Raw genomic sequence first — 26,627 nt, 5'->3', positions numbered from 1 at the left:
GAGAGATCCTTTCAGCTCCTCTATGAATCTCGGAATGGCAGCCGAGAACAATGAGAAAACCAGGCAATTACCTAGAATCCTGTTCCCTTATCCAGACATAGAAAATATATTCTTGCACCAGCCTTCCTTCCATCCCCCACTCCCCACTCGCCTCCTTCCCTTCCCCCAGTCTATCTAATTCAGTTCTTTAGTGGAAAGCCCAGCAGATGTAACAAAGGGGGAAGGGTTTCTGATGATGGACCACTCACTGACTCAAGGGCCCAGCCTTCCCGGTCTGCTGTGGGAAACATTTTTTTTTTTTTTTTCATATTCTGTGCCCTTACAGACTCTGGTAACCTCTGAAGCCGCAGCAGTGAAAAACGAGTGGAAAGGTATTTTATATCCTGAACTCTTTTCCTGATTCCCTGAAAATCAAGTGATCAGGACCCTAAATCATCTGGCCCAAATGCCCCCAGTTGACATGGTACTTCAGCCTTGGGAAATTCTGCCCTAAGCTGTGAGTAGGAATTCTGGGCTCTGAAACTGTTTCACCCAGAAACTTTCCTGAATTCCAGTGAGGAATCCTGCTTTACTTCTTAGATCATCATTACAGTCCTGTAAGGGGCTGCCTCCTATCCAATTTTCCCTTCAGTTAAGTACCAGTGAATGAAGATGCTGGTAGTAGCGGTGATTTCACAGGTTCTTTCAGAGTGACTCAAAAGCCTGTCCTTTCTTCACTCCTGCACTGCCTGGCCAAAGCCCCTGGGACATGTATGAAAGGATGAACCGTCAATGACTATTCCCTCTGAGGCCTTTACAGTTGGAATGTGTGTGTCCCAGTATATGCTGAACAGGGGAATTTGGTTAGAGTGACATTTAAGTGAGCATGTGTGTCTGAACCCCTGTCATTTATTTTCCAATATGGCAACAGTGGCTCTATATCTGATTTCTTGTGTCTTCTATCCACCCCCTCCCAAAATGGGCAACACTGACTTTGCATTGTCTGGAATGCCGATAACATATGGTTATATAACAATGGTTTGTTAACATATCATCCACACTTCTTATCATGACCAGTAGTTCGTAAAGCAAGACAGCTGCCTGGGGTTAGGGTGTGGTTGACAGCTGCTTACAAAAATTCCTCTCTGCACTCTTTACAGTAGCTGTGCAACCTCTATAAAAAGTAGAATACCAAGGCCTACCATGGTAACGTTTACTCAAGATACCGCTTGAAGGAGTATCTTGAATTTCTTCTTGGAAAAACAATTAACAAAATCTCAGAGGCCAGGAGATTGCCAAGACCACTTCTCTACATTAGCCAAAGAACACTTGTTGGCATTCACTAGCTTATTTAACCTCTTCCTTTAAGTAAAACAGATTTTTACTGAAAATGCCATTGTTTCCAGTGGAGTGGTGGTGGTGTTTGGTTTCTAAGTGGATGCAAAGTGCTTTGACATCTTTTTATTTCTTAAAGTGTGATTTATGTCTTATGTAGTTTTCACTGTATTTATTTTTACAACTTGGTTGTGAGTTAGTAAGAGCTGGCACCCTGATTTAGACTTTGCTGCATTATCCTGTAGGATGTGAAGGTTTGCAGTTGAAGCCTGGAGGTTCAGATTCCAGTTTTACTTCTTGCCTGGTGTGATGTCACAGAGATCAGTGACTCTTACTTAGGTTGAGACTCAACTTCCTGGGGACAAAAATTCATCAGCGGTCTGGTGAAGTTTAATAAAATAAAAGCATATCAGATCACTTGGTAAATTGCCTGATGCCTAGAAATGGTTATAATTACTCCAGCATATACTCATAAAAAATCTGTTGATTGAGACTGCAGTTACATAAAGACAAGCCTAGATTAAGCAGCTATTTTCTTAAGAAAATTGTATTGTTTAGGACAAACCCCTAGAAATAAAGGTACTCCAAAAATATGTTGGAAGATGATAGTATTTAACTTTAAAAAAAAAAAAAAGTCACCTGAGACAGTTTTAAATTGCCAGTTAGAGCTTTTTCTTTTTTTCCTTAGAAGTCATATCCGAATTTAGCGTTAAGTTCCAAAAGTAAGTGCTGAGACAAACTGTAACATAATCCAATTAATGAATCCCTAGTAAAATTGTAAGTTTATACAGCAGATTCATCATAAAAGGAAAAACCCCGATATTCTTTGTTAGTGGTTTTTCTGATATTTAGTCCAACTTAATTGGATCTTTTAAAATCTTTCTAGATTGTTGTCCTTCCAAGATTGTTGTCCTTCCAAGATTTATCTACTACTGTTACAGATGATCCTTCATTAGGTTAAGATCCCCTTTTTTCCTCCAAATTTAATTTCTATGAACTTTGTGTTTTAACAAAACTTGACCACAGTTGAGGTTTTCAATGTCAACATGATTGTTTTCAACCTCACTGATCTTCTAATTCCCATGACCTAATTCACCTATAATTACCCTGACTCCCCATGTTGACAGTGGGGGCAGTTGTGCATGTTATATGGTGCATCCTATTAGATAGAGCCCATGCTCTATCAGAACAGCTTTTATTTGCAAACCTCATATATGAATAAAAGTATATAAAATTCTACAAGTCTGACAGAAAATGAAGCTGAAAACCTTTTCTGGGTAATTTTACTGACAGGCTCACCCAAATTTGTTGCTAGGGACTGAAGATACCCTGAAAGGATTTTAGCCCATGCAAGGACAGTTCATGTCCTTAATTGTGTGAACTTAACTAGAAACAATTATTCGAGTAAATAATTAAAGATATTAGCTAAAGCCATAACTCCTCTTTTTCATGGGCCTATAGCATTATTATTTTTTAAAAAATATTTGACAAAGTTTTATTTGAAAGAATGGCTTTTAACTTTTAGAGAAACACAGAAGCAGAAGGAAAGGGTTAAAGTGTATATGTTATTTAAATATACATTAACTCTTTTTATAATGTGTCTTGGATGTTGAGATTTGTTTTTTAAATGTTGGAGGATGACAGGTAATTCTAGAGGGACATCAAAGGACAGAGGATGTGATATCATATTAAGATCACAGTTTGGTGAATCTGTGCAAGGATTTTCCTTAATCTAATGTAAAGGTTTGTAAGAACCTGTCATCTTTCTGCTTGTTGGCTGCGTTTTACATAATACCCTTCAACATCATTGATACCAACCTCGATGGCATTATTACTGCTATTTACAGTCATGTGCTAGTAATGTTAAATCCGAATGGCCTTAATAAAATAAATTAAGTGATAAAGATTTTAATGCTATTAACAGTCAGTAATACTTCTTGACAGCACAAGAAAAGGGATAGCATGCCATTAGCCAGCCTAGATAGACTCCACAGTCTGTAAAGATAAAGATTCCTGGTAATTCATGTTGATAAACCTTATTTTCTTAAAGTGCCCCTCCCCCACAGTTCCCTGTTCTTTTCCCCCATCTCTTCCTTCCTACTGTCCTTTCCTTTCCTTCCCTCCCTCCTTCCCTCTCCCCTTTCCTCTTGTGATTTCTCTGTGTGTGAAGATGCATTCTTCATGATCTCTCATCTTTACTGCTCTGCAGTTATTCTGCTGTTACTGTCTGGAAATTGACCATTGCCTAGCAATCGTGTGTGCGACTTGTGCCAATAAACCTGCTGGCTCAGCCTGCTTTCCTTCCAGCTCTTTCTGCCTTCCTTAGCTAGTGCTTTCCTCACTCCCACTGTCTTCCAGCTTCCACCTCAACACTCTTCATCCTCCCGCAGATGCTTCCTGGGGTTCTTTTTGAAATGGATGCTAGTCTTTTGTTCCAGTCCCACTCTGAGTGGCTAGGGTCAGGCAGCTAGCAGCCTCCCCGGGGCAGTGCTGTGATGAATTTTGGCATGGCCAGGCTGTTTAACAACTCCATCGCAGAGTGCCAGCTTCCTCAAAGATTGAAAGGAACTGTGATGAGCTTTTTCCAAAGGCTCCACTCAAGTTTTGAAATACCAAAGATTCCCGTGGATCTCTAAATTATGTGGTAATTTTTTGAACCACGCCTTCCCAATAAAAATGAATTTTCTTTTCCAAGAAACATAGCTACTCTGTGACCATATTAGTTAAGAACTCAAATTTTCCTGGGATCCTAGTTGTTTGGATTTAGTAAAATTTTAATTTAAGAATGTTCAAGTCCAGTCAACCTTTTTCTTGCTAATTGTCAGTTATATCTCATCTTTGCTATCATTCAACATTCTTCTTTTAAAAGTCATAATTCTAATAAATGACACTCTCAAATAATTTTTGAAAACCCTTGTCATTTCAGAAACATTTAGAAAGTCCTAACTGAGTGAATTTTTTAAAGTGGGTAGGACCAGGTATTTACGCCCAAACTGTTTATCTAGTTCTGTACCTATATGAAAAAATTGTTTAAATTAGAATCCTTTTCATTTTCTTTTATGACGTTGAAAATTTATCTTTCAAGATTATTTTATCTTTTTATATCTGTAGACTTGGGTTGTAATATAGACACTAAAGAGGCAAATAGTGGTCTTTAATTGGGAATGCTTAAGAAGTCACTTAAGGAAATACTGCCAGGGACCTTCAGATATTAATCCTGAAGGAGAAAGCATTTAGACTTAGTTTATGTGACCGTGTGCACAAAACAAGCATATTGTGTGGCTTCTTTGCAAATCAGGTGTACTTTTCAGCTGTACTTCATTGTAATGACCCCCCGCTTTGCGGTAACTAAAGAAGGGGAGAAGAGTGTGTGATGGTGTGTCTCTGTGTGTGTTACCACTGAATGTGATGAGTGTTCTCAGGAAGGATAGCTTGGGCCAGGTTAACAGCTGTGTACCCTCCTTCGTATCCTTTCTGGTACTCATTAAGTTAATATACTGTTGCCTGCATGGGGCAGCTTCTTTGATGGTGAGTACAGTTAAATGCCTATTTAGACATGTCATGGACTAACCAAGACAAGAAGGTGCTTGAAGTGTGGTAGAGAGATGGGGGAGAGGGGGAGGGAGAGAGAGAGAGGAATTGTTGCTATATATTTTTAAACTTAAAAATGCTTCTTAACAATCCTTTGCAGCTGGCAGAAGGCTAAGGTTTCTCACACTATGAAAGGAAGTCAGACCATAAATAAGGCAGTCGAGCGCACCTGGAAAGAATAAAATGCCTTTCTAGACTTTACACTGTGCTTAGAATGGATGCCAGCCTGGTGAGTGCATTCAAATGGTATGGAAGAATGTGTAAATGCCACATTAGTATAAAGCTAGGGAAATGTTTCCATTTTTAATCTCTAACTTTTAAGCTAATGGTTTACGGGAAAAAATATGGAAAGGCATTTTTCAAAGTTTAGTGTCTTGCTCTCATGTTAGGGGTGATGGACCTCTTCCAAGAAGCAACAACAGAGTAAGACAGAAAGAGATAGAGACTAACAAACTTTGCAGAAGCTGCCACAGTTTTCACACTTAGGGATCTAATTCAAAGATGTACGTTCCTCATCTGATATGTATTAAAGATCCAATGATCATTAGCCTTTTTTTTAACCTCATCCCCTCTCAGGACGTTACACAAGAATTTTTTATGGCTGTACCAGTCAGACATACACTGCTGCAGTTCTTGGGTTGGAAATTGTGGATGCTTCTATTTAATCATTTGGCTGCCAGTACTGTCTGTGAATTACATACCATCTGGCTTAGGACTTTTGCAAATTTTAAGGTAGGGTACTCAACCTTCCCAGAGGCTGGCCACTGCTGAAACAAGTCAGCAAACTTACGGCTGTATTATTTCTGTCTGAAAAGTGTGTGTTGACAGCCTCCCTTATCTGTACAATAGGATTCATGTCTAGGCCATGGGGGTGGAAGGGGAAGCAGGTTATTTCCTAGGCCCAGTGGGCTAGAAGAGGAGGAGAGAAAGTTGGTGAAGAAGAGAGAGTGTTGTTCTTGAACAACACATTCCTGATTCTGCTAAGTTAGTCCTTAGATTCTCAAATGCAGATGCAGAAGAAAGCTTTATTTTTGTTTGGTCTGTATCAACTTTTACAAATTAATACCAATGGCAAGTTGATTGTTTAATACATTCTAAAAACATTTGTAGGTGTAGCAGGAAAGTAAAAACAAGTATGTCTGGGGCCAACTGCCTAGTAGTAACATCCTTCCTTCCCAGGTTTGTCTCCCATCACTGCTTCCTTCTAATGGCAGACACAGATTCTTTGTGTCTCCTGGCCTGTTCATTTCATTAGTGATCCCTAGTACAGAGAGAAACAGTGAGCAGAGGAGGGTCCCCAGGAGCCAGCAGAGAATGTATTCCCTTGTAGAATGTATTAATCTAGGTAGCCTCTTCCCAAAACATGGGCTCTGCCTCCTGATGTGAAGCCAGAAGGGGATGCGTGGAAACAAATAATAAGTGCATGTTTTGCCAAGTGTTGCCAAGACCAGATGGCACTCAGGTTGTCTTGAGTTACTGTGATTGTGCAAAGGGCTTTTCCTTGTCGGCTTTCAGACGTTTTCAGGGAATGTATATCATGTCCTGAACCTGCATGGACTAACATTTCTGATGATTATTTTGTGCCAGATACTTTGTATTATACAATTTAATCTATTGAAGGGGAAGACAGTCTGAATATTTGACTTTTTAACATACCAACTTCAGTCTTTCTAAAAAGAAGAGCAGGGAGCAACTCAAAGAGGAAAAAAGCTTATTGTCATTTTGTTTTGTGTAAAAATTAGTTGCATGTTTTGATTTTTCTAGTCATTCATTAATTCATTCATTTTTTTCAACTCTTTTATGCAGCCATTGTCCATGGTGCCATGAGGGAAAGAAAAAAATACAAGTTATGGTCCTTATCCTTTGAAAATATATGCCTTAATAGACATCATTTATAGGGACGTATTATAATTTTCATATATGTCGACAAGTGACTCTTCTGAGTCAAGATTCTTTTTTTTTTTGACTCAGGGTTCAAGACGCAAAATATTTGCCTCCTTTTTTCAGAGTAATAATTCCTGTTCTTGTCTTAAGTAAAAAATAAACCTTTTCACCTTGAATTTTTAAGAAAAGTTTTGTTTCATTAATCAAAAAAAGAAATGTATGTGTTGAATGTGCCTTGAGTAATTCCAAGAGTAGGTATCTTAGTTGAAAGATTGAAAACTTAATTTGATAGTTTACTTCAATAATAATTGAAGCCCAGGATTTATTTGAGTATGTTTGTGGACCAGATCCTGAGAATATTGCCTTCTTTGATTAAGATGAAATTTGCCATTCATAAAGTTAGTATATATCCAAAAGGAGAAGAGTAGCATTTTTACAGTAATGCACTGTGAAGGTTTAGTGTTTCTTTTCTGATATTATTGCCAAAATTTCCAACGGTGTAAATTAGACCCTCTAATACTTGTCTCAGCAGTAGGCAATAATTGAGGATATTTGATGGTTTTTATCCACATGGGAGAATGTACCACATGATTCAAAAGCAGCAAATCTCTGCATTCAGTTTATTTATATTGCATTTTTTAGTTTCAATATTTTGAGAAAGGAAGGAGTAATTAAAAAATATTTTCTTTAAGTGACCAATAACAGAGATAGAAATTTGATAAATAAATGGCAATAATCTTCATTAATATGCATTTCTTGTATGTGAATTCAGTTTATGTTCTCTTTCAGCAACTATTTTCAACTCTTCATAAGAATCTTTGCTGATTTTGGAGGCATGAATCATCTTTCTTGTTTTATGATCTACTTTTTTTTTGTATGAATGCATGTTTAGTTCATCATTTTAAAGTTCCTTTTTGGTTCAGAATCAAATAGAGAAAAACACGAGAATAAAGAGGGCAATATTATTAGTTTGTTAGGAATGTCACATAACACATGTGGGTATTATATGTTATGGTGTGATATATAAATCTCTTTCCTGAATTTATAACTTTACTGTCAAAATTCACCTGAGGGTGACGCTCTGAAGGTAAGAAATCTTAATTGAAGAGAGATTTACAAAACCAAACCTTAAAGAAAACACCAGAGAGTGTTTCTAATTTTCCTAAGCACAGTTTTTATATTTGTATTCCCTCTAATATAGCAATATGATTTTTAACACTAAATTTGACAAGCAGTAAATCTAATTATTACTGAGCATATGAAAAAATATATAATGTAAGAGAGCTGGCATCTAAATATTTTGCTTTCACATTCATGGAATATTTGTTAAAGTTTCATAAGGACTTAAAATCATTACATATTATAGTTATACCTCTAATAAACTAATTATATATGTTGTTGCTACTATGTAATTAGGTATAATTATAATAATTGCAAAACAGATGATAATCAACCTGAAATTACTTTATAAAACAAGAACATTTACACAACAATAATGTCATTAAAAAACATAAGCCCCCAAGAATGAGACAAAGCAAACAACACCAGGAAATTCAGTTAGGGATTAAGTGTCTAGCACTGTAGGTATAATAGGGACGCTGTCACCTTCCCATTACCCTAATGCACTCCATTCCTCTTAGATATAGTATGTTTAAATCCCGAGCTGTGAATTTCTAGGCCTTTGTGTCTTTGTCTCACTACCTTAACATTTTTAATGTAGTTTTTGTTGTGTAAATCTATATAAGTGCCATCACCCGTCAGCGGTGACATCTGATGGCATGAGGCCGACCCAGTCTGCATGTATTAGGGCTTTTTGTGTTTGTGCAGTGGAAACTACTTAAACAAATTCCAGTTGAAGGAATAAACCTGTAAAAGGAATACATTTTCCCTGTTCTGAAACAATAGCTCAGTGTTGAATGGATGCCCATGAAAAGAATAAATCACATAGAAGGATAAAGTTCTTTTCCTCAGAATGGCAAGAGGATAGTAATAATGATTTTGACCTATTGAGGAAATAAATCTCTTGATTTATCAGTTTTAATGTGGAGACCAATCTAGAACACATGCCAGGAAGCCACCTTGAAATTACTGCTAAATTTGGGATGGTCCAAAAAGAGATTCAGATATCAAAAACAATATCAAGAATTCAACAATTTCACAGAAAAAATTGAGGCCCCAGCCTGGGCAGGAGCACTTTGACATTATTTACCTAACTCTTTAATATTTAGTCATTCTATCAGTGCGAGACTCCAGTAAACCAAATACCTGGAGAGCTATGATTGGATGTAAGAACCAGCCTCCATTAAAATACAGTATTTACTTGCAACTGACCTTTTGTATTGTTTGTGAACAGTGTTTCAGGAACTGTAGATCTGTTATTAGATATGCCTTGGTAAGATTTGTTGTGAATTTGTGGTGAATTGGGGGCTTTAGAAATGGTGGATCCTTGTGTCTTCAGCTCCTATTACTTGGGGGATCTGTGCCATATAAAAGTTCAGTGTCTATTATCACCTTAATTTGTAGCATAAAAATTGGAATATATTTAAGAGCATTTAGGACTTGAGATGCTGAATCAAATTCAACTCGAGAGCTTGAAGATGCCAACTCATATTCTGGTTTCTTCATCTGTTAAACAAAGCAGTCAACAAAATAATATAGATATAATTTTCACAGCTGCCAGCAGCTAATGTAGACACACAGATGCTTAATAAATATTTGCCAAATAAATATGTAAATAAAGGGGGAAAATAGTGTTTGCTGGGTTCTCCCCACTCCGACTCCTAAAAGAAGAGTATGAGTTGTTTTCGCTGAGAGTTTGGTAATATTACTTAAATTTTAAATTATACTTTATTTTCTCTGATTATGAAATAATATTTACTATAATTTCTTTTTTTTTTTTTTTTGGAAATTACAGATAGGCTCAAAAGAAGGCATGGAAAGGCTTTGAGGTGTGTGCTGCATTATTGCTTTCCAGAAAGCTTCCACTTCCACTAGTATAAGGTATAAGAATGCCATTTCCCCATGTTTACCAGTATTGGTTATCTTAATTTTTAAAAATCTGTCAATTTTATGTGCTACATCTTACTTGTATGCATTGTCTTTAATTTTAGAAAACTTACTTTTCTTCTGATTTCTGTTTCCATTTGCTTCTATTGGATATGGTTGATTTTTTGATAAATATTATCTGAATCTCTTCTCTATGATGGGAAAATTCTGCAATGTTGTGAGTCTTAGTAGCAGCCTCCTCCTGCTATGAAAACTGAAAGTTCCAAGTCTTTCTTATTATGAGAACCCAAGCGTGTATAGCAGGTTCTACCCATAGGATGCCTCCGATTCAGAGTTGAGTTATCCGTGAGGAATTCTTCTTTGTGACAGTTGTCGAAAGAGTGAGTTCCTGGGGAGCAGGGGCAACCATGCTGGTGGTATCTAGTATCTACTGCCTGAGATGGGGCTGCATTGGCCAGTGCTCAGCAGGGGCATCAGTGACTTCCTTACTAGACCAGCTCTCTGCTGGGATTCTAGGTATCAATCCCAGCTTTGTAGCTTGAAACTTGTATCTACTTTTCATGACAATCTTGTGGGCTTGGTAATAAATTTTAAGAATAAGCATCCTTTTTTGCCTAAATAAACCAACATACATTTTTATTACTTGCTCCTCAGGATATTAACTGATAAATAAATGGATGCTGGGACTGGTTGATTCTAATGTTGCTAGATAATTTAAAGGAAAAGAATAATAGACTCAAATTCCTAAACTCTTGGCTCTAGGAAAGGGATTTTTTTTTTTTTTTTAAGCCAAAAGAATATCTTCTCTGTTGTAGCCACAGAACAGGGTAAATTCAAAGTAAAAGGTGATTGACTCCTGTGCCAAGATTGTTGAATTAACAAGTCAGCTGAACTCACTGTCTGGTGTCAAAGTGTAATAATGAAAAAAGGGTGAAACTACAGAACTGGGAGTGGGAATATAGGTGAGGATTTGAATGATTCAGACTCTAATGGCCTCCCAAATCCACAAGTCTCCTTTGGGCTGAATGAGCTTTCTTGCCCTGTCTTGCTTGAAAACCCTGGAATGACTTCTTTGCAAACAGAATCCAATCCTCCTTATGGCCCATTCTCAAATCATGCACCATCCCCAGACCTGTATCTTGAGACAGATTCCGGCATGTCTTATAATAACCATCAGAGCTGAACTACAAGATTTTGCTAATTTTTAAAATCAGATAATATATGTGTACATGGATTCTGAAGGTATAAGAACATGGAAGAAAGAGTGTAGTTTTAAACTCAGCTGAATTAATATGGATACACTTACCACAAATTCTGGATTCAATATAGTAGCTTAAGTGAGAGTGGTTAATGTCATACGAGGCATTCAGCTGCTTAGGAAATTACAAAATTGGAGTAGGTTCATCATGTTTGCCTAACTCTAACCAGGTTCTTCAAGAAGATTCAGAAGACATTCCCTTCAGGCATTTAGAAATACATAAGAATGTTCTAGGTCTGGGAAGAGTGCCGCAGTGTCCATTCTCTATAAACCAAGGATGCTAGTGGGAGATGCAGGAGGGTTTCATGAGTTCAGTTAGGATGCATGGGTCCCAGGATGGCAGAGCCTAAGTACCAGCTCAAAAGTATTAGAGATGAGGTGAATGTGGTTATCATAATATGCATTAGAGCTAGTATGATATTCGTTAGACCAGCTATAGTGTTTGGTGATAATTAACAGGGTTAAAATAGATGGGTAGGCCAATTAGATTCTACTTAATATGAATAAGAAAAACTGCATGCTTGATGAACTGAGGCCTAGCAATAGTCATGATCTCTTTTAAAGTCCTAATGTGTGTAAGTTTACAGGTTCAGAATTTTTTTAATGAAGGGAAGATCAGATACTCTTGAGAGGAGGAAATCTACAGTAACTCGTTAATTAGACTTTTGAAATCTTTTGTCTTTTACAAGGGGACCTGAGCTGTTTACCAGGGTGACCGAACACTTGCAGAAAAGGGAAATACCGAGACCTTTCATAATTATTAGATGTTTGCTCTGAGCTAACTATAGGTGCTGGGGACCCAGAATGCAACCTAGTTCTTATGTCAGAATATGGATTTATGGAATTCAGATGATAGAGATTTGATCTAAATCTGTCTTATAGTTAGCCCATTGGGACCCTAAATGCATCCCACTTTTATTTCTTTAAGTCATGAATTTGTTGTTGTACTATATATCATTAACAATAGAAGAACTCCATAATGGCTTCTGATATATCAGAAAGGACCAAGTGAAAATAACTGGAATTTGTCTTACTACCAAGAGACTAAATGAAAAGCAGTACCATGTCCCTGGGGAACTGCAGATTTAAATGTCATCATAAACCACTGGAAAGTGGCAGGGATATTGAGTCTTATCACTTCTTAATATAACTCTCTAATATGAATAGGTCTTAGAGAATGTTGGTGGATTATCATGATAATAAGTTTAATAGGTGGTAATTTCAGTTAAATCAAATGTTTCAGATGTGATGTCTTTACTGAAGCAATGAACATAACCTTAACTCCTGTTCTTCCAAATCTTTTTTTCTATTTCAATATATAGTTAACCCTTGAACAATACTCTCTGTGTTTTCAAAGATCTGCATATGAATTTGCAGTTGGTCTTCCATATCCATGGTTCTTCATCTGTGATTCAACTAACTGCAGATCATGCAGAACTGTGGTACATATTTATTGGGGAAAAAAAAAAATCCATGTATACCTGGACTTGTGCAGTTGAAACCTGTGTTGTTCAAGGGTCAACTGTATCTAGATACCAATAGCATTTTTCTTATACTTGGCATGGATAACAATATACTTTTTCCATTTTGCCTGAGTTATGTATATTCTCTGATCTTGAGCCATAATTCAATCTAGGGAGAGCTTGAATGTCTCATCCCAAAGGACATCAGTCTAGGTCATGAAATTAGTGAGTTTATGCTGATATAATTTGGAGAACATGAAGTAGCAGACATTCTAGATACATCCAAACTGGAAAATGGGAACAATATCCCTGAAAATATAAGGCCCCCTGAGTTGCTCAGTGAAGTGTGTAGAGGGTACAGGGCTTTGGAAAACTTTAGGATATTTGCTGAGGTTTGAGCCTTATACCATTAAAAAAGAGATATAGAACTTAGTGGGTCTCTTTTCATTTTGAAGGCATATGTACTAGATTTGGCAGTGCTGCTTAAAGGCCACTTACTATGTGTAGCAGATGCTGTCAGGGCCACATCCATATCTCCTAACCTTTACTTTCATGTTACTTCAAGGAAACTTAAAAATTGCCAGCACCTGCATTCTTTTCCCTGACAGATTTCTCTTGCTACCAGAGCATATTTTCTTGCCATTTACTTAAGGTGTCTTAACAGACTGCGATATTACATAAAAAGTGTATTAAGTCTCATTAGGAGAAGCATAGCAAATACCCCTGGGGTTTGAGATTAAAGTCACGCTTTCTTAGTCAAGTAACTAGTTCTTTTGATTGAGAAACATCTCTCAGCTTGTTTTAAGGTCCTTATAGAGAATAAATGTTTAACTATATGCATACCAGATAACTATTCAACCTGAGCTGTCCAGGATGTGTGTTATGATTCACCAAGCCATATATCTGGGTGTTGTAAACTGGAATACATTTTCAAATGGAGGTGCTGTATTGTATATGGGACCTAACTCAGATTTTTCTAAGCTGATAGTAAAGGGAAGTCTCTACGACCAATTGATTGAGTAGGAAAGAAAGATGTAAGTTTAATTACCAGTGGCTCTGCATAATAAGTTAGTACTAACCTGATGAGAAATGTTTGTTTTACAAACACACTCAGGGATAGCCTGTCCTCCACTCGTGAATGTCATCCGATCAAGATTGACTTGACTACTGTCATTACTGAATGCCCAGTTTGCTACCTGTGACTTCCAGTATGGTACCATATTCAAGGGAGATTAGCCAGACATCAGACTATGCTAAGACTGTATCATCATGGAGTAAGAGTAATTTTGAATTTGTACTTGCTTTTGTTGTCTGCCATGTGTTAGCCCCACCATCTTTAGAGTCACTAAAAGTTTTATTTTCTACTGTGTTGTTACATGTTACGTAATTTCTGAACATGAACTCAATTTACATCGAAGGAGTGAAGCAATGGGTATATAGCACATGAGATTCATGCAAGTGTCCCAGAAGTTGCAGTATAGTTCGTGAAACATAATTTTTAGCTTTCCAGCCTCTGGAGTTCAGGAAAACATATAAAAGGATATAAGAATGGGTGCTAACATCAGTCATTTTCTGCAGTTTATGCAAATCCCCCAGGATGGTAGAAGGCCCATTGAAGATTCTGTTGTAACTTTAGATCAGAGACTACTTTGTGAAGTTGGGGTGCTGTCCTATGGGATACTTTGAACTAGTATGTATTCTTTGAACTAGTGAGCAAAATGTGATTCTGTGTCTGTCATATCAAAAATGTGTAAATTTGGAAACCAAGGAGGAGGAAAAGGGAATGGTACCTCTCACAGCTCTAGCTAATGACCCACTCACAAACTTTGAATTCCTGTATTACTCAGGATTCACTGTAAGAAACAAAAATCATACCAGGTATTTTAGGCAGGAAGGACTTTAATATAGGCAATCAGGTGCTTGTGAAATCACAGAAGAGTGAAAAGAGTGACAATCAGGAGTCATTTCAGGAGTAATTGAGTTCAAGAAAAATCTCCTATTGCCACAATTCTAGAATTGGGTAGTGGAGATGAAGAAATGATTGGAATGGTGAATGCCTGTCAAACACATCTAGAACATTTCTCATTTGAGGATTTACGAGATCTGCTGCTTGAAAGGCTTAGTTCCCAAAGAAAGATGGCTTCTATCAAGGGAACAGCAGTTATTTCATTGAACTCAGGCTGAGCCAACCAACCCAGTCAATTCAGACCTCTTGTGCCATTAATACTTGTGCCAAGTGTTAATAGATGAGAAGGGTTGTTTAGGTTTGGCGTGGGAGATTGTTCCTGTCCATAAAGTTACTGTGGCTGCAGCAAGGAGGAGTATGGAACAGAGCGGATTTGGAACTTAGGCTTCAGGGTACCTTCTTGTACTGCTCCAGTGATAAAACAATGAATGACTATATCAGTATCTCAAATCTCTCATATCTGAAGGTTTGAATGAAGGTTTAGGTCGTCACACTGGGTAATGAAATCAGGTCAGTAGAATGAAGTTGAATCTGGAAGGAGACAGGGAGGAGGAAAGTCAGAAGTACCAATGATAGCATCATGTCCATTTGCAGATGACTGTTATGTCTGCCCATATTTTCTTACCTGCTGTGGTGTCTCATGTATATTTATATAGCTTCAGAAATCTCTTTTTCTCTTCCTTACACCTATCATTTCTATCTCACTATCTTATATTGTTTATGTTAGTGATTATTTATAGTTTAGTCTCTAGATTACACATAAGTGACAATATTTGAAGATCTTGGACTTGAAGCTGGATGCATTAACTGAAAAGTTTTTGGGTTGTCTGCCATTGAGGAGAGAAAACATCCTTTTAAATATCAGATAAAGGTTGATGTATTATGTTAGGTAAGAGTTCTTTGTGGAAGAAGAAAAAGTATGAGAAAGAAAAACACATGTTGATGTGGACAAAGAGTGATTTTTCAAGGAGCATTTGTGATCTGTTTTGGCCACTCAATATCAGAACCTCCTTCTCACATTTTGGATTCTTCCTCTTCTTACAAGCCTTGTGTGGGCACTGCTTACCTTTTGCTGGAAAAGCTGAAATGCCAATTATTTGCTTTTCTTCCCTCACCCCTTTTTGGCTCTCTTGCAGCTGGAGAGCAAGCACATAATCCAGACTTCAGGGACAAATGTCTTAGAGAGACAGGAGAAGCACACCCTTGAGATCATTCCCTGCTAGGACAGTGGCTGCAGAAAGAGCATGTTACTGAGACGGCAGTGGTGCTGTGTCAGTGAGACCATCCCGTGTTCCCTCTTGTGTTCTTGAGTGCTTAGCAGTGTCACCACAGTCCTCTCAGTCTGTGGTGTGAATTTTGAAAGTCTTTTTCTCTATGTTGCCCCATATCTAGCTCTTGTCTTTCTGGGGGTTCTTTGAATTACCCATTACCTCCCCACCTCCATTCTTTTCTTTTCATTTTTCATCACCTGTGGTTGGTTTCTGTTCCTTGCCAACAGGAAAATCAGACTATTCAATGATAAAATAGAAGGAGCCTGGACTTGAGGCAAGGGCTAGGTTGGAAACAGGGGCTGCCACCTAGTGACCAGTGACCTGGGCATATTATTTTATTTACCAGAGTCACAGTTCCCTTGTCTGTAAAATGAGAATAAACATTTCCACTTTGATCATTGGGCACAAAGATCATATGAGCTAAAACTTTTGAAGGTTCCTAGACCTGTGCCTATCACATCTTGTTTTCATTGCTGTTTTTGTTAAAGTAGCAGTACAAGGGGAAAATGCAGTGTTTGATAATAGAGTAATTATGCTCTTATTAGAATATCTGACTGTGTTTAATATTATTTCATTAAAATGTCCTAGAAAAGAATATGTTTTCTTGCTAACTCCTGAGAGTACATAAAGTAATGGAGTTTCAGTTTACCAATTTTGAATGCAAGTGTTCTTTATTTTCCATTCAGGCACTTCTATAGCACATAGTTCAAATGTCTGAAGGTTATCTTGGGAAATAGAGTAGCAAGATGTACTTGTATATCTGATTGCTGCTAGAAAGTTTAATAAAATCAGTGAATATACTAATAAGTATGCTATCTGTGGTGAAAGGCAGTTTGCTTTTCAATGAAATTATTTCATTCCTTGCAAAGGAATGTTTTGTTGTTCAGTTGCTCAGTCATGTCCGACTCTTTGCAATCCCATGGACAACAGCACGTCAGGCTTCCCTGTCCTTCACTGTCTCTCAGAGTTTGCTCAGACTCTGTCCATTGAGTCAATGATGCCATCCAACCATCTGTCACCCACTTCTCCTCCTGCCCTCAATCTTTCCCAGCATCAGGGTCTTTTCTAATGAATTGGCTGTTCGCATTAGTTGGCCAAAGTATTGGGGCTTCAGCATCAGTCCTTCCAATGAATATTCAGGGTTGACTTTGTTTAGGATTGACTGGTTTGATCTCCTTGCTATCCAAGGTACTCTCAAGAGTCTTTCCCAGCACCACAGTTCGAAAGCATCAGTTCTTTGGTGCTTAGCCTTTTTTATGGTCCAACTCTCACAGCTGTATATGACTACTGAAAAAACCATAGCTTTGACCATCCAGACCTTTGTCAGCAAAGTGATGTCTCTGCTTTTTAATTATGCTGTCTAGGTTTGTCATAGCTTTTCTTCCAAAGAGTAACCATCTTTTAATTTCATGGCTTTGTTCACCATCCACAGTGATTTTGGAGCCCAAGAAAATAAATTCTGTCATCAGAGACAGACTGCATATAGAAAGTATAAATAATAATTAAATAAACACCTATATACTTATTTCTCAACTGAAGCCACTTGTGTAATCCTCCCCATATCCCTTTCTCTGTCTTCTTTCTAGCAGTATACGTAAAAAGTGCTTGGAATTGTGTATAACAAACTTAGCAGAAGTAGAAATCATGGGGTGTTTTTGTTGTTTACTGGATAAGTCATGACTGACTATTTTGCAGTCTCATGGACTATAGCCAGCCAGGCTCCTCTGTCCATGGGATTTCCCAGACAAGAATACTGGAGTGGGTTGCCATTTCCTTCTCCAGGGGATCTTCCCGACCCAGGGATTGAATCTGCATCTCCTGTATTGGCAGGCGGATTCTTTACCACTGAGCCACCAGAGAAGTCTGGGGTGTTTTTACTTTCTTCATTTCTTTGTAGTCTGTTTTTTTTTTTTTTTTTTCATTTAGGAAAATGACACATTAAAAAAAGAAAAAAAAAAAAAACTAATGTAACAATTTCAAATGCATTGGAGCAAAAAAAATAATAATTTGGAAAACATAGGTACAACAGATTTGGTAAATAAAAACATGACATTTCAGAAGCATACTATCAACAATTATTCAGACAGTGATTGGTTTTTCCTGGTTTAATTGCTCACTGTGATTGGTAGTGATTAAAAGGGTGGATCCTGAAACCAGTGGGTATAGTTTCAGACGCAGGTACAATATTTATTAGCTGTTTGACCTTGAGCAAGTCTGTAAATCCCTTTGCCTCAGTTTCCTCACCTATAGAATATGGATAGTTACAGAATCTTTCTCATAAGAAGGCTGTGAGGATTAAATGGATAATTCCATCAGATAGAGGATAGAGATACATAAGTAGTATGTGTGTGTGTGTGTGCATGTATATAAGTTCTCTCCAAGCATAGCAATTGGTACATTACTGGTAGATGTTCCTTTCCCAGCCACAAATAGTAGCCAGGAGCCAACAATCAAGCATTTCCTCTGTGCATATAGAAGTTGAATGTGATAGACTTCTTTAATTATATATTATAGACATTAAATATATATATACACACACACACACATACATAGAAATCAGTTCAGTTCAGTCGCTCAGTCATGTCCGACTCTGCAACCCCATGAACCGGAGCACGCCAGGCCTCCCTGTCCATCACCAATTCCTGGAGTTCACCCAAACCCACATCCATTGAGTTGGTGATGCCATCCAACCATCTCATCCTCTGTCGTCCCTTCTCCTCCTGCCCTCAATCTTTCCCAGCATCAGGGTCTTTTCCAATGAGTCAGCTCTTCGCATCAGGTGGCCAAAGTATTGGAGTTTCAGCTTCAACATCAGTCCTTCCAATGAAAACCCAGGACTGATCTGCTTTAGGATGGACTGGTTGGATCTCCTTGCAGTTCAAGGGACTCTCAAGAGTCTTCTCCAACACCACACTTCAAAAGCATCAATTCTTTGGTGCTCAGCTTTCTTTATAGTCCAACTCTCACATCCATACATGACCACTGGAAAAACCATAGCCTTAACTAGATGGACCTTTGTTGACAAAGTAATGTCTCTGCTTCATAATATGCTGTCTAGGTTGGTCATAACTTTTCTTCCAAAGAGTAAGCATCTTTTAATTTCATGGCTGCAATCACCATCTGCAGTGATTTTGGAGCCTGCCAAAATAAAGCCAGCCACTGCTTCCACTGTTTCCCCATCTATTTGCCATGGAGTGATGGGACCAGATGCCATGATCTGGATGCCATGATATATAGAAATATTTGTATTTAAATATTTTAGTTAATTTAATTCTTTGCTGTTGAATATGCTAACAGTTAAGGATATTAATTTGCCTCTGAGCATAGCTTTAGGTACATCTTAAAAGGGTTACTATAGTGGTGTTATTATTGTTATTTCCTAAATAATCTGAGTGTTTTCAATTAGGAGGTCCTAAGAAGTGTTAAAATTGTTGAAGTGTTTTATTTTATTTTGTTTAGCTCATGCTTAAAGATTTATTATACTGTGGACATGCAATAGAGTATGCTGCCTATGTAGTTTCTACTATTTGGTGTTTAGACAGTATTTCTAGGTAATATATAGGAAAATAATATTAATATTCTATAAATATTAAAATGTATTCTTTGTATGGGGTAATCATATGTATTATTATTTCTATTTTGTCAGTTTAATCTGTCAGATTTATACTCTGGTGTTTCTTGCATTTTCATTATGTTTCCTTAAAATTTTTTATTTTCTATTATAGGGCAATATTATTCCATGCATAAAAATTAATGATTGTTGCAGTTTCATTACATATTGTACCTTGACTCATTGGAAAAGACCCTGATAATGGGAAAGATTGAGGGCAGGAGAAGGAGGTGACAGAGAATGAGATGGTTGGATGGCATCCTCTGTTCAATGGACATGAGTTTGAGCAAACTCTGGGAGACAGTGAAGGACAGGAAAGCCTGGCGTGCTGTAGTCCATGGGTTGCAAAGAGTTGGACATGACTGAGCAACTGAATGACAACAATCAGTATAATAATACCCTCTTTATTCACGTAATGCCTTGCCTTGATTTCTGCTTTTACTGGTACTAATATAGGAACTTACCACTTTCTTTTGGTTTGTGTTAGTCTATTACATCTTTGTCCATCCTTTTAATTTTTAACTTGTTGTGTCACTTTGTAAGTGCTTAGGCAATTTTTCAATGCAGTTTAAGAATTTTTATTTATAATAGGAGTGGTTAACTCATTTATATTTACTGTAATTATTGGTTAGTCGATGTCACCCTTGGGCTTCCCTGGTGGCTCAGTGGTAAAGAAACCTCCTGCCAATGCCAGGAGACGCAGTTTTGGACCCTGGGTTGGGAAGATCCCCTGGAGAAGGAAATGGCAACCCACTCCAGTATTTTTGCCTGGAAAATCCCATGGACACCAGAGCCTGGTGAGCTCCAGTCCCTGGAGTTGCAAAGAGTTGTGCATGACTTAGCAACTAAATAACAATAGCAACAATGTCACTCTTACTGCTTTCAGAGCTTGCTTTTTAATAATGTATTTTTGCTGTTTCCTATCTTTTGAACTACCAACAGTGTATTCTTTGTGTTTGTTTTTGTCAGTGCTTTGGGTGTTACATATCCTGATTTCAATTCTGTAAATGGTGACCATGCTCTTTCGAAAGCAATTATTACTAAATATTTTTTTTGTAATTTTCAAAACTGACCAAAATAATTGCTTAAACAAAACAGTAATTGGCGGGATTCTTTGGTTGCTCTTGCTTATGTGTTAAGGTGCAGGAGAAAAGAAACTTTCCCCAACGTGATTTTCTCCATATTATAGGAGCAAGTAGGGAAAACAGCACCCATTGCTGCAGCTGAAAATACTATAGTAGCAGGTAACATCTTGAGCTTCTGTGCAAACATGATAAACCACTTAGCATATGAGAATATATCTTTATAAAGACCATAATGTTTCTGCTTCTAGGAACAGACATCCTCGATTTCTTTGTTTGCTATGATTGAATAAAAATGAAGTGGAGCTAGAAAAGATTCAGGGAAGAAAAATAAAGACATCAGAAGCAGTTGAGATGCTCCCATATAAAGAAAAATTTCAACATAATAAATTTTAGGTTCACTGATAGGACGAGAACTCTGAACCAAAGGAATCTGCCTCAATGTAAATTTGTAATTGTTTTTAACCTAATGAATCTCTTTTCCAAGTGTTAATTTATCAAAAAAAAATCATGATGCACATATATTTTTGATCCCTATAGGAATGAGATATGATGATGATTATTCCTTTTACTAAAGATATGAAGATGAGCTGAGATTATTTCTATTGTGTTTTTGCTTTGAACTAGACCTTGGTTAAATACTCAACTTGGAGATAGTCTTTTGAGTTAGAATTGATCAAAATGGTTATCTTCACCAAATCCTTCACCTTTCTTTGAGTTGAATTCATGTCATACAATTTTGAGATTACATTTTTCTTAGATGGTCAAAGCTCACATTTCTGCTTTAGAGGTAGATTAAATAAAAAACAAAGACGTAGAACCAAAGAGAGAAAAAAAGTTTAAAGGAACCCACTGAAAAGGTAAGAGAATTGGAGAACTGATTAACTAGCAGGTAGGACAATTGGTCAGTTTGGCATGACTTATTTTGGGAATCTTATAGGTGATAGTCATTTTTCTGGGACTTTTCAATAAGCTAAATAAGCAAGATGGCTGACCTGGTTAAGTTGGCAAGCTGGCTGGTTTGGTTAAGCAAAAAATATCTAAATATCATAATGTATGTATATTGCAGGACCATAACTCACAATGATGTTTTGCATGTAGATGATGACCCAGTGAAAGATGTAGGTTCTGCAACTTATTGGTGTCTTCAACCCTCAGATGAATATTTAATAAGAGTTTGTTAAAAAGGCTGTTTAGAGAGCATTATCCCTATGGCAAGTATTTGGTCAATATAGAGTATCAGTAGCCATGGGAGTGTTACTAAGTAGATCGTTTGTATTGTCAAGTGATGTATTTTATTTTTCCTCCCAGTTAGGTTGCCCTCTGAGATTCGAAAACTTCCCCCAGACCCGCCAGTGCAAGGGTTTCCTGGTGTTTGGAAACTTCCTCTATTAAGACTCCCTTCCCGGGACGGGTCTCCGTCCCTAGCTCTTTTGTCTCTCTTTTTATCTTTTATATTTTGTCCTACCTCCTTTCAAAGGCAGTGGGCTGCTTTTCTGGGCGCCTAATGTCCTCAGCTAGCGATCAGAAGTTGTTTTGTGAAGTTTGCTCTGTGTTGAATTGTTTTTTCGATAAATTTGTAGGGGAGAAAGTGGTCTCCCCGTCCTATTCCTCCGCCATCTTGGCTCCTCCAAGTGATGTATTTTAAAAGTGCTTGTTTCCCAGCACCAGTAGTGGAGGATCATCTGATCTGAGAGTGACTCTTCAGATTATTTTTTAAATCAGGAATTACCTTGCCAAGGAATTCTGAATATTATTAAATTTACTTGAAAGCAATTATGTAGAACAGTTGTACATTAGTCACTGTGAAGAAAACCATTTATAAAATCTATTCGGCAATATTTTTCATACTTTAGAGTAAAACATGGAACTACTATGACCTCTTTGGAACGTAGCCCAGTAGAAGGAAAGCAGACATACGGAAGAGAGTTTCAGAATCTTTATTCTCCACTCACAAACAACAAGTTTTTCCAAGTTAAAAAGTTCTGACTATGTCTGTGTATTTTTTGGCATCCTAGACATTCCCCTAGTAGCTGATGAGTTACATAACTCACTTTTGTTCCAGTTCTGTATCAGGAAGGGTGTAGCATTGAGGTGGGATGGTGGTTCTCAAATATGGATATTAGTTCACCAGGGAAACAACTACGTGCCAGACAGCTTTGAAGGTCACATTATTTGCATTGTGTTCATTCTCTCTTTTTCATCCTGCCCAGTGGGCAACCTACTTATAAGGGCAAATAGGTTATATGGTGACTTGCTGTGGTGTTCTCAATGAATGTCCTGTGTTTGTTCACTCTTAAGTTAATCAAGAAAGCCATTCCAACAGAGCTTGACAATGCAGACATTACGTGTCCTGTGAGATTAAAAAAAAAAAAAAAATTGAATGATGATTTCTTTTCTTGGGGAAGTAGTAGCTAGGGGATACCTGTTTCTGGAAAAAGTTGAGGGACAAAGGAGAGTTTTCAAGCAGCCAAATGAACTGAACATGGATTGGAAGTCAATGAAAAGAGGGGAAACCAGAATGACTGTGAGTGTTTTGCTTGTCTCAGAGCATGCACACTTATTTCTATTCCATTGTTTGTGACACAGAATGTGATGTCACCCAGTACTGGTCCTTGGCAGAGAACCTAAGTGTACCCAACATTAACCATATTGAGAAGGACTTGGCCAAAAGTTTAAAGAGAAACACATGATTCCCAGATTGTTCCAGTATCTAATTAGATACTGAGTAGTGGGAGAATGTTGAAGAATAAGAGCAGGAAAAAAATCTGGCATGTCTTTTGTTGAAATTCAATCCTCTCATTTCCCCCTCTATGTTCTCTGCAGCAGTCTGAAAACTTTTCAATCACTTTTTTTTTTAAAGGATGCAGTGAATTTTATCACAATTTTGTCAATCAGAACCACATGTGCTTGCTCCATTGATGACAGAGAGTAACAAAATCATATTTGTTAAGACCAAAACTCAGGTAATAAATAACTTGGATACAATGTGAAATCTAATGTTCTTTAAAAGAAACAATGAATGTTTCTGAAAAATTTAATTTGGAGACTAAAATGAACTATTTGAAGAGAAAGCCATATGAAAATTTTACTTGTGGCTCAAGAACCTTTTTTCCTCTATCAGACTGATTCTATTTTTCTGTCCTGAGGCCATAATAAAAACTCTCCTACAAATTGTCCAGCTTTCATGTGATGTAGATTAAGGTCCCTAAGTGTGGGTTATGGTCATGACCATGTTTTAGAGCCAAGGTGGACAAACTATGGTCCCCTGGAAAATCTGGCCCAGTGCCTGTTTTTGTAAATAAAGATTTATTGGATCACAGCCTCCACTGTTCACTGACATGTCCTCTATGGTTGCTCTTATGGTACAGTGGTGGAATTGAATGTATGCATAAAAGACTGAGGGGCCTACAAAGCCTGAAATATTTATTGTCTGACCTTTTACAGAACTAGTTTATTAGCCTCACTTTTAGACAACCAAGAATAATCAGACAAAATACAATCAAAATAACTGACTCCTGGGGAACAAGGATTAAGAAGGATTGTGGTAATTTAAGAAATATCTCCTTCTGATTCTCAGGCTATGGATTTGCTTTCAGTGGCATAAGGAAGAGTAATCCTGTGTATGTGACAAAGGTCATCAGCAGCACTTACAGACCTCCATTCTCTATTATTGAGATTATTTATTCTTGGTTTTGGGCTTTGGCAAGTAGCCAGAACTTCTAGACCTGCACCCTTAACCAGAAGTGCCTGGCTGCAGCCTAAATACATAGTAGCTGCTTTAGGAATGTGGATATGTCAAGTTCTTCCTTTGACATCACCACTGTGGAATGGTTTGTCCTAGCATTTGTAGCCTAGGATAGTTAAGGGCCAATCATAGTCTTTAGAAAGTGATGAATGTTAGGGTGTCATTTTGTCTGTTTTTATTTTTAGCTTTGGAACGCATTTGATTTTAGGAATGCTATCAATTTTAATATGACTGTGCGAGGAGAACAAAAGAAATGTAATCGTATCTTGAACAAGATCTTTGATCACTTAATTGATGAATTAAAAACTCTCAAAGGCTGTGCACCAGGCGGAATGCTTCAGATTTACCGGTAATTTTAGAAGCACTTTGTTATTAGTTCCTTATTTCCAGCCATCCTGCAAAAGGTATTTCAAAATGTATATTAAAGTCAAAACCAAGCTGCCTCTCTTCTCCATCAGCCGCAGAGCTCCAGGGAACTTTTCTAGGAAGGCGATGTCAGGATATTTGGAAAGGTTAATTCATCTCTAGGTGATAGGAACCAGGTTCTGTCCACTTGAAGGGAAAGAATGGAATGGGGGAGGGGGACAAAAATCAGATGGCTAGGAAGAAAATAAAGGCTACATAACTAGAGAAAATAACCATGAAATGTATAAGGCCTGTGGGCCTTTTCTTAAAAGAAATCAGGCTGAGGGCAGTTAAGAATTTGAATGATAATATAAAAGGTCTCTACTCTGATTAGACATTTTTGAGTGATTAATGCTCTCTGCCATCCACTGCATCATTTTTGGTAAGTAGGGAGATGGTAATAATTGTAACAGGTTGGTTTGATTTTGTGTGTTGCTTATCTAACAAAGCAGAGATGACAGATTGATTTCTCAGCATCCTCTTCCAGCTCTAGCTTGTTTGTATATCTGAATTGTAGAACACCTTTTCAGCTTACTTCTGCACTCAGGAAACAAGTTGAATCTATTGTGTCCAGCAAAACCCCTGAATACTTGGGGCTCTTGGGTACCTTTGTGCTTTGTAGTATGAAGAGTGAAGAGGAAACAAACTGATGGACCATCATGCATCTTGGAGGCAGGGCACTGGAAACAGAAATCTTCATTATTCCAATGGCCAACATGTTGAAATATTTTTTATTTTACTTGGGGACTAAAATTCATACTGGGGCATTGCCACCTGATTTCAGGAAGGCAATGCAGAAAGCTCAGAATTGGGATCCAGAGGCTTGCTACATTCTGTACTGATGCTTTATGAATCCATACTCAAAAATCTCTGATTTGTAACATAGTATATGAATGGTCACATTTACCAATGGCAGAGGCACAGTGCTTGTTAGAACATTTTCTTGTAGAGGTTTGTGAAGTAGCCTATTTTGATATTGGAAAAGAGGGAAGAATTAGGTACATATGGCATGCCTAGACCTGGGTTAGGGTTAGCCTCACCTGGAAATTGTTTTTAAAAGTTAACTTATTTATTTGGCTGCTCTGGCTCTTAGTTGCATCATGCAGGATCTTTGATCTTCATTGCAGCATGTGGCATCTTTTAGTTGCAGCAAGCAGAATCTTAAGCTGTGCCATGAGAACTCTTAGTTGCAGCATGTGGGATCTAGTTCCCTGACCAGGGATCGAACCCAGGTCCCCTACATTGGGAGCACTGGGGTCCTAGCCATTGGACCAGCAGGGAAGTCCCCTCACCTGGAAATTTGAGTTCAGTTTTGAGACCACATTTTAAAAGGTATTTTACACACTAGAATATGTCCAGGAGGGTGAGGGTACCTAAAATTTGGTATTCATTCATTCATTGAAGTTTTTGTGATTATCGTATAGTAAGTGCTGAACCAGCCACTGGAAGTATGACAGTAAAAGACAAATATGGAACCTACCCTCATGGAGCTTACTGTCTAAAGGGGAAAATGAAACACCCCCCCCCACTCCCCCCACACACCAGCTTGCTAACTAATTAACAACTCATGAAGGTGCTGTGATAAAGAGGGTGAGTTGAGTTAGTCCTACTTTAGAAAGATTGTCAGGACTCTGAAGTGCAGGCTAAGCAGTTGTGGCCCATGGGCTTAGTTGCCCTGCGGCCTGTGGAATCTTCCCGGATCAGGGATCGAACTTGTCTCCTGCATTGACAGGAGGCTTCTTTACCACTGAGCCACTAGGGAAGCCCCACAATCATCTTTAAATCAGTGGTTTTTCACTATTTCTGGAGCCACAGAGTACTTTAAAATCTAATGACAGCTAAGGACCCTTTTTTAAAAAAATGGATCATACATCTAATATTGAACACAACTTTAAAAAAAATTAACTTATTTTAATTGGAGGCTAATTACTTTACAGTATTGTGGTGGGTTTTGCCATACATCAACATGAATCAGCCTCAGGTGTGCATGTGTCCCGCCATCCCAAACCTCCCTTCCACCTCCCTCCCC

General features: G+C 37.8%; 1 long non-coding RNA gene across 1 annotated transcript in view; it reads left to right on the top strand.

Annotated features, from left to right (window-relative positions):
• The window catches only part of LOC122421354, a 310,048-nt gene that overhangs the window by 257,022 nt on the left and 26,399 nt on the right, over positions 1–26,627 (top strand). Inside the window, exon 3 of the long non-coding RNA XR_006263470.1 lies at positions 9,704–9,789. This is a non-coding gene — a long non-coding RNA (uncharacterized LOC122421354). The remainder of the gene's footprint in view (positions 1–9,703; positions 9,790–26,627) is intronic.

This window comes from Cervus canadensis, chromosome 18 (assembly GCF_019320065.1).
Source record: "Cervus canadensis isolate Bull #8, Minnesota chromosome 18, ASM1932006v1, whole genome shotgun sequence".
Classification (NCBI taxonomy): domain Eukaryota; kingdom Metazoa; phylum Chordata; class Mammalia; order Artiodactyla; family Cervidae; genus Cervus; species Cervus canadensis.
The sequence above is the reverse complement of the archived record's forward strand: the minus strand, read 5'-3'. Positions and strand labels throughout refer to the sequence as shown.